We start from the raw sequence: 8,105 nt of genomic DNA on the forward strand, positions 1-8,105 counted from the left end.
ACAGAGGGGACACGCCCTCTTCTTCCACAGCCACGCCTTTGTAATGTGAGCAGAATGTGGTTTTGCATTGTCTTGTCGAAATCTCTCTGGAAAAGACGTCAGCTTGAAGGCAGCAGATGCTGCTCCAAAATCTCAGTGTACTTTTCTACATTAACGCTCCATCACAGAAGTGTAAGGTACCTTTGCTGAGGGCACTGACCCAACCCCATACCATGACACACCCTGGCTTTTGGACTTGTTCCTGGTAATAGCCTTTTCATCTTCAGAGCACAAGGCATCCATTTCTTCCAAAAAAGACCTGGAATACTGATTCGTCTGACCACAATACACATTTCCACTGTGTGATGGTCTATCCCAGACACCTCCAAGCCCAGGGAAGTTTGCCTCTTTTCCACCAAATCAGTTCCAGGGCTGGTTCGGGGCCAGTGCTGGTGCTGGTTCACAACTCGTTCAACTTGCGAGCCAGCTGAGAACCAGTTTGCTTTTCCATCGCTCACGGTGCTCAGGGAAGCCACGTCATTACGTCGCTGTATACGTCAGTTACATCTTGTATACGTCATTACGTCGCTGTATATGTCAGTTACGTCGCTACGTTTGCATAAACCTTGGCGCGAATATCGAAGCAAAAACAACACGGAAGAAGCAGCAGCAACAACAATAATAATAATGGATGACTAATCGTTTGTACAGCTGCGGCTTCTCGTCGCTTAAAAATGGCAATCTTTCGCGGTCTTATTATTGTTGTTGGTCTTAACAACTCCGCCCTCCCGCTGACATAAGCGGTTCTTTCCTCTGGCCCAGCAGAAAGTTGGTGCTAGCCTGGAACCGGTTTTTCTGGCTCCAGAGCCAGTTCTTTGTCAGTGGAAACAGAAAACCCGGTTCCAAACTAAGCACTGGCCCTGAACCAGCCCTGGAACTGCTTTGGTGGAAAAGGGGCAGTTGACAGCGCTTCTGGACACAATTAACATAAGGCTTCCTTTCTGCACAGTAAAGTTTTAACTGGTGTTTGTGACTGTAACTCTGTATTGTAGCTTGACAAAGGTTTGTTAAAGTAATCCCGAGCCCATGTGGTTCTATCAGCTCTAGATGAATGATGGTTCTTGATGCAGTGAGGGATCAGAGATCACGGGGTTCAGATTAGGCTTGAGCCCTTTGCGCACTGAAACTCCTCCAGATTCCTTGAATCATTTAATGATATGCACTGTAGAGGGTGAAATATTCAAACCCCTTCCTATCTTTCTTTGAGGAACATTGTTTTTAAACATTTCAATAATTTTCTCACACATTTGTTGATACACTGGAGATCCTTAGTCCATCTTTACTCCTCAAAGACTCTGCCTTTCCTGGATACTGATTTTGTACCAAATCATGATTACAGTCACCTGTTGACATCACATCATTTAATTTCTTTACCTCATTACTCACCCCAAATTCCCCCCCGTCATCCCAACTTTTTTGGAATGTGTTGCAGATGGATGGATATTAACAAAGGAAATGAAGTTGACCAACAAAACATGAAATATCTTGGGTTCATTCTGTCTCAACTTCTGATTTGGGGTTGTAGATTTTATTTTTTTTTATTGTACGTAACGTGTTTACAAATAACTGCATAATGTTCAAGTTGGTGAGGCAAATAAAAGGTTCAAACTGCAGATAGTTAACTATAAATGCTCCTGTAAAACACCTCAGAGATGGACATACTACAAAAGGGTTAACTAGAAAAATGATTACATCACTTCTTGTATTTAATTGAAAATCACCTACTAGTTTTGCATATTCTGCTGTTTAACAAAAAAAAAAAGTAATCTGCTTGGCTTTGTAGTGAATAGATTTCAAAAATTGCTTATAATAAACCTCAATAAAAGCACATGAAACTCAGTTACAAATGTTAAAACACCAATTCCTTTATTCCCCCCCGACATAAATGAGGCAGTTATACAGCAATGCTCAAGCCAGATTTTGCTTTTGGCGGTGCAGGGCACATTATACAGTTGTGGCAACTTTATACTAAAAGCCAAAGTTCAAGAAAACAAAATGGAAAAAAAAATAAAAACAGAAATGATCACACTTTTAAAACCAATATACACTGAAATTTACTCAGGAGATTGCATGTTTCTTTCTTTTCCTGGTTTTCAGATATCCGAGTTCTAGGTACGTTATGAATACAGGTGCTTTTAAACACAAGCTGTGATCATAGGGTCATTTAATCATCCAATTCCTTCAAGCAGAGCTGTATTCTCTATAGCACCTGGAGTCACGAACATATTACAAGCATCATTAAAAAAAAATTCAATTCAAAGGGTTGATCAAAACAGGAATTTCACACAAAACTCATCCAACAATATTCACTTTCAGGCACTTTTTTTTCTCAAAGGGAAATAAACCCTTCCTGAATGAGCACAGATTAGCCCATCGAGAAACATTTGGCTTTTTTCAAACCAATCAACACTAATCTGGATGATCTTACACACGGCACAACCTGTTTGTGTATCTGGAGTGGTAGTGAAGAATTTCACTCAACATTTCAGCTCAAAACTGAATTATAAGCTCATCAAATCTGAATCTGTTAGATTATGTAGTCAAGATACACTTATTTCTTTCTCGATACTGTTTAACACCACTAGCCAAACAAGTTCATACACTCAACAGGTTGAGTAATTTCTTTGACACAATAGATCATTGTGAATCATAAGCATCATGGGTGGATGCATGATAAACCATGCTCAGGTGCTGAGAAGAAAAAAAAAATCCATTATTTTTGCTCGAGCTTCATTATGATCCACTTGGGATGAATCAGACACCCATAGGGTTAATGCTTCATTCACTCACTCATACAGCAAAAGCTGAAAGATTCAACTGGGTGGAGACTTGCTGAACCTAAAGCTAGTGTTTTAGACCAAACACACTCTCACAGCTCTCCAATATACAAGTTTATTTAAAAAAAAAAACATACACCTTTGTTCCAACATCTCTGGATATAAAAGTCAGTCACTCTATTCATAAGCACAAATTTCCAAATATTTTCCCCCTACTTGTATATATATGGTTTGGTGCCTTCCAAGGCTTGGTGGTGCTGTGGCTCAAACCCTTAACTATCCAATCAGTAACCTAGAGCCTTAACCTGTCGAACCATCACATTATACCAGAGTTTTAACATACATTAGCTACAGTATAATCAAATCATCCTTGGGAAGACCAATGGTGTGGACCATTACAGAGTGCAAGATGTTCCTCTACACACCTGCACATGTGACTCATCTCATCTCATTATCTCTAGCTGCTTTATCCTGTTCTACAGGGTCGCAGGCAAGCTGGAGCCTATCCCAGCTGACTACGGGCGAAAGGCGGGGTACACCCTGGACAAGTCGCCAGGTCATCACAGGGCTGACACATAGACACAGACAACCATTCACACTCACATTCACACCTATGCTCAATTTAGAGTCACCAGTTAACCTAACCTGCATGTCTTTGGACTGTGGGGGAAACTGGAGCACCCGGAGGAAACCCACGCGGACACGGGGAGAACATGCAAACTCCACACAGAAAGGCCCTCGCCGGCCACGGGGCTCGAACCTGGACCTTCTTGCTGTGAGGAGACAGCGCTAACCACTACACCACCGTGCCGCCCTGCACATGTGACTATGACAATCAAATAGAGTATGTTTCGGACTCGGACCTGATATCCACCTGTTTTACCATGTAACCAGATTTGGCATTCAACATTTTTGCTCAAGAGCACCAGACATAAATTGTAAACAAACGCTGCCTTTCATGTCCATTACGTTTTGTGTAACTTAAAGCTCACATTCACTCAGATCGGTCACTGTGAGGATCTCTGTGCAAGGTCGAGTGCTGATTTGATACAGCACTAAACACAAGAAAATGAGTTCAGGGCGTCTGTACTAATCAAAAAACCCTTAAGCTCACCAGTGAATATACAAAAATTATTTACAAACTGCAGAGAACGGGTTCTGTGTGAACCAAGAATCTATAATAATCCTTTCTGCTACTCAACACCAGGAGGTTATTCCACAAAACCTTGATTTGATTAACCAGAGAACCGACTCCAGGCTTAGGGAGTTTCATGAACAAAATCCAGGCGAAACATGTAGAGCTTCTTTGGAATGAGTTTAAATATTACAAATCATAGCTACATGTGATACTTGGGCTGCCCTGATCATCTACAAAAATCAGAAATGACAAAAGTGGAAGTTAAAAACAGCAAAGAAAGAAATTAAGAGCAACCTTTTCAGTGTTTCCCACACATTGACGAGACTATGGCGGCCTGCCATCGTCTAATCTGGGCCGCCATAGTCTCAGTCCGCGCCCGCACGCACACACGCCCGCACGGCGACACTGGCGCACCCGGCCTGACATTGCGTGCGTTGCCTATCTGAGACAGCGTGAGGAGACAACTCTGATCAGCTCCATCCTGCCTGCATCTCCATGTTAAGGTAAGTTTATACAACTTTATGTAGCCTTTGAAGGTGACATTTAGGCTACGCTATAGAGTGCTTCGAGGTCAGCGCGAACCCAGCGGCGGCCATATTGGAAGTCAAAGGTCGCCTGGGTCAGGCTGTGTCAGTGCATTGTTGTTGTTCAGCGAAGCAAAAAGGGGTGACAATGCCGAATACGTGTGTCATTGTTGGCTGTAGTAGCCGGGGGGAAAAGGGTGGCAAAAGCTTCCACAGACTCCCTAAAGTCGTGACTAACCAGGGAATTGCAGCACAGGAGAAAAGCGAACGGAGGAGACGACAGTGGCTGGCTGCCATCAACCGATCAAATTTAGGACAACTTGACTGTATCTGGATTTGTTCTGATCACTTTGTGACAGGTAGGTTAATATTGTCTTGAATTTCATAGTTTCATAATTTCATATCTTCCATTCCTTCTCACTAACAGTGTATGGATCTACATTCCCAATGAAACGTACCTTCTCAGCATAATGCTCCCGTGCCTGCTTATCTAAACTATCACAGTAGTGCTCCATCACTTCAGATGTCTAAAGTGAACTAAAAAAACTATTAATACTAGTACTGTGTGCAGGCAGTCTCTCCTGAAGACTAAATTAAACAATAATTATAAACTAATTAAATAAATGGCTCAGGCTTCATAGAAGGAAAAAAAAACAATTTGAACAGAATCTCACAGTATGATGCTTCTAAGAGGGTGCTTCTAAGCCCTCTAACACGGAAACGAATCGGTGAATGTAAATAGCTGATGTGTACTCTATGAGCGCTCTGGAACGAGTGTCTTCCAAGATGGCCTCGCAGACCGCAGTGTTACTATTTTTAGCATCATCTCGGAGCACTCTATTGTGCTTTATAGGTGCATGGAGAGCGCATTGATCACACCCTCCAGGATGTTGTGATTTGCAAATTCAAGCAATCCCCGCGAATTCAGGGCGGTGCTGCAATTATATCCAATCATCGCAACTTTCCCACAAATTTGACCAATCGTTGGCGTCGTCTTGCGGTGACATCGACAAACTACCTTCTGCCTTACTTCCATGTATACGTTCAAGAGAAGCAGCATGTATGCGAGTCAGTGTTCATGTAGGCTTAAATTCTGTTACTGAAAGTGTGTTATGTTTACAGTGAAGGACTGTGTGCACTTTACATTATTTTTTACTTAATACAAGAAATTAATGGATGCCAACATTTTTGCCAAAATGGTATTTTATTTTCCATTGTTTCGGCAGCTTCAGCATCATACTGTGAGATTCTGTTCAAATTGTTTTTTTTCCTTCTATGAAGCCTGAGCCATTTATTTAATTAGTTTATAATTATTGTTTAATTTAGTCTTCAGGAGAGACTGCCTGCACACAGTACTAGTATTAATAGTTTTTTTTTTCTTACATGAAAGCTGAGGAGGGCGGCACGGTGGTGTAGTGGTTAGCGCTGTCGCCTCACAGCAAGAAGGTCCTGGGTTCGAGCCCCGGGGCCGGCGAGGGCCTTTCTGTGCGGAGTTTGCATGTTCTCCCCGTGTCCGCGTGGGTTTCCTCCGGGTGCTCCGGTTTCCCCCACAGTCCAAAGACATGCAGGTTAGGTTAACTGGTGACTCTAAATTGACCATGAGTGTGAATGGTTGTCTGTGTCTATGTGTCAGCCCTGTGATGACCTGGCGACTTGTCCAGGGTGTACCCCGCCTTTCGCCCATAGTCAGCTGGGATAGGCTCCAGCTTGCCTGCGACCCTGTAGAAGGATAAAGCGGCTAGAGATAATGAGATGAGATGAGATGAAAGCTGAGGCATTTATATTATATTTTAAGGTAACTTCATGTTGTGCTGTGAGGTTCTATGCACTTTAACTTTTGAACCAACAGGTGCATTTGGATAAGAAAAGCCTATTTTTCTGCATATTTGTAGTCCTGGTAATCTTTTATATTGGTAAAGTTGTTTATAGGACCATTTCTCAGTGGCTTTGTTTTTTTTAATCAATAGTTTTTCAGTAATAACTTAATATTTAACATATCACTCAATTGTAATCACAAAAAGAGAAAATCGCAACAATTTCTCACAACTTTCACTTCCTCCCGCAATGTAATCGCAACAAAAACCTAAAAAACACTGCAACTTTCATTGCAATTTTTTGGAAACCGCCCCGCAACATCAGACATTTTAGCCCGCAACAATCACAAAAAAGGCCCGCGGAATCCTGGGGGGACTGACTGATGGATGACTGACTGATGGATGACGTTAAGTGTATCAGGAAATATCAGCTAATGAAAAAAAAAATAACCAAACAGATAGCCCAACCCTTCCATTTTACCTCTCCATGGAGCTGGAATATGGATGATTTTTCTCTCTGGAGGAGGAGGTTCAATGTAGAGAACACTGGCAGTGTCGTTTGGAAGAAGAGGAGGTAGACTTCGGTCAAAGGGTTGGAAAATGCATCCACCAGCCTTCTAAACCTTGGATGTTTCTCATCTGTAAATAAAAACAGGTTGTGTTTAAAAGTACATATTTTGTATTGTATAACAATCTTGTTTTAGTGTCAATGAAATATGCAACCAACTTAAAGACTTGAAATAGCTAGTAAGTGGCCCATACTGCCGCAGAATGCGCATAACACAGGTCTCCAGGCTTAACCATCGCACTGAAACGTGCAGCAGCATTTCCAGGTACTCGGAAGTCACAAAACCAATTAAACATTTTTGCACTTTGTTGTATAACACTATAACACTAGAGCTGGTTGAATCACAAACCTGCCCAGTAACCTTTACGGTTGGTGCTTCCCTTAAACCAGTATCCAACATCCACAGTCAGATCCTCTGGATCAAATCCAGATATCTGCAATACATGACATGAACTCAAAGATTTATTACACCACTATACAGCAAACTTTTTTACTTGGCATTAGGCTTAACAGATAGGTCATGGAAAGTATACATGTTTAAACTTACTTCCAGAAACCTCTGCCCAGCCTGTCTGGCAGTGTTATGAATGATATGGCAGGGGCATCCATGTATGTAAACGCTGTCATTTTCCTTCAGCATTCTGGCTGCAATGGAATTTTTGGCACCTGTATTTACAGGTGCATTGTCAATTGAGAGACCAACACAATTTCTCCAAGGCATGTTATTTTCCCGCAAGACGTCATTGATTTTTTTTTAATATATATATATAACTTCAGCTGTGCCACAGCTTTGTCCACTGGTGGTGCACATATCCAGAAATCTGTGGACAACTTTGGTGGTGTCAAATATCCTTACAGTGAGGGGATTCATCTTCTCTAGTCCTGCAACAATAAGGTGCATAACTAAACCTACACATTATACAGAAATTGTGAGAGTGCGTGTGACATGTGCATGTAGAAATGGAAACAAACATATAAAGTAGCTGTCAAAGTCATACCTGTATCATTTGAGCCATCTGTGACAAGTGTGAAGGGATTCTCCCTCATCTTTGTCACCAATTCATTTCTAAAATGTGGTGCCACTACTTTGTTGATGATGCATGTTGTCTTGGTGCTGGCACTCTTGAAGTTCTGAGCCGTGGGAGAATCTTTAAAACACTCCTTGTACAATGGACTGAAATGGTCTGCAACTGCAAATGGCACATTGTGCTGCACCACTGCAACGGCCACCTTCACCTCGGCTCT

At 42.0% G+C, this 8,105-nt stretch overlaps 1 long non-coding RNA gene across 1 annotated transcript; it reads right to left on the reverse strand.

Annotated features, from left to right (window-relative positions):
• Positions 1-6,046: 6,046 nt before the first annotated feature.
• On the reverse strand, positions 6,047-8,105 carry LOC132866429 (uncharacterized). Its single transcript, XR_009650574.1, has 4 exons — positions 7,859-8,105; positions 7,408-7,742; positions 7,210-7,294; positions 6,047-6,931 (listed from the first exon to the last, which is right to left on the reverse strand). It is a non-coding gene; the product is annotated as an uncharacterized LOC132866429 (long non-coding RNA).

The sequence above is a fragment of the Neoarius graeffei genome, chromosome 18, assembly GCF_027579695.1.
Source record: "Neoarius graeffei isolate fNeoGra1 chromosome 18, fNeoGra1.pri, whole genome shotgun sequence".
In the NCBI taxonomy this organism is placed as follows: Eukaryota; Metazoa; Chordata; class Actinopteri; order Siluriformes; family Ariidae; genus Neoarius; species Neoarius graeffei.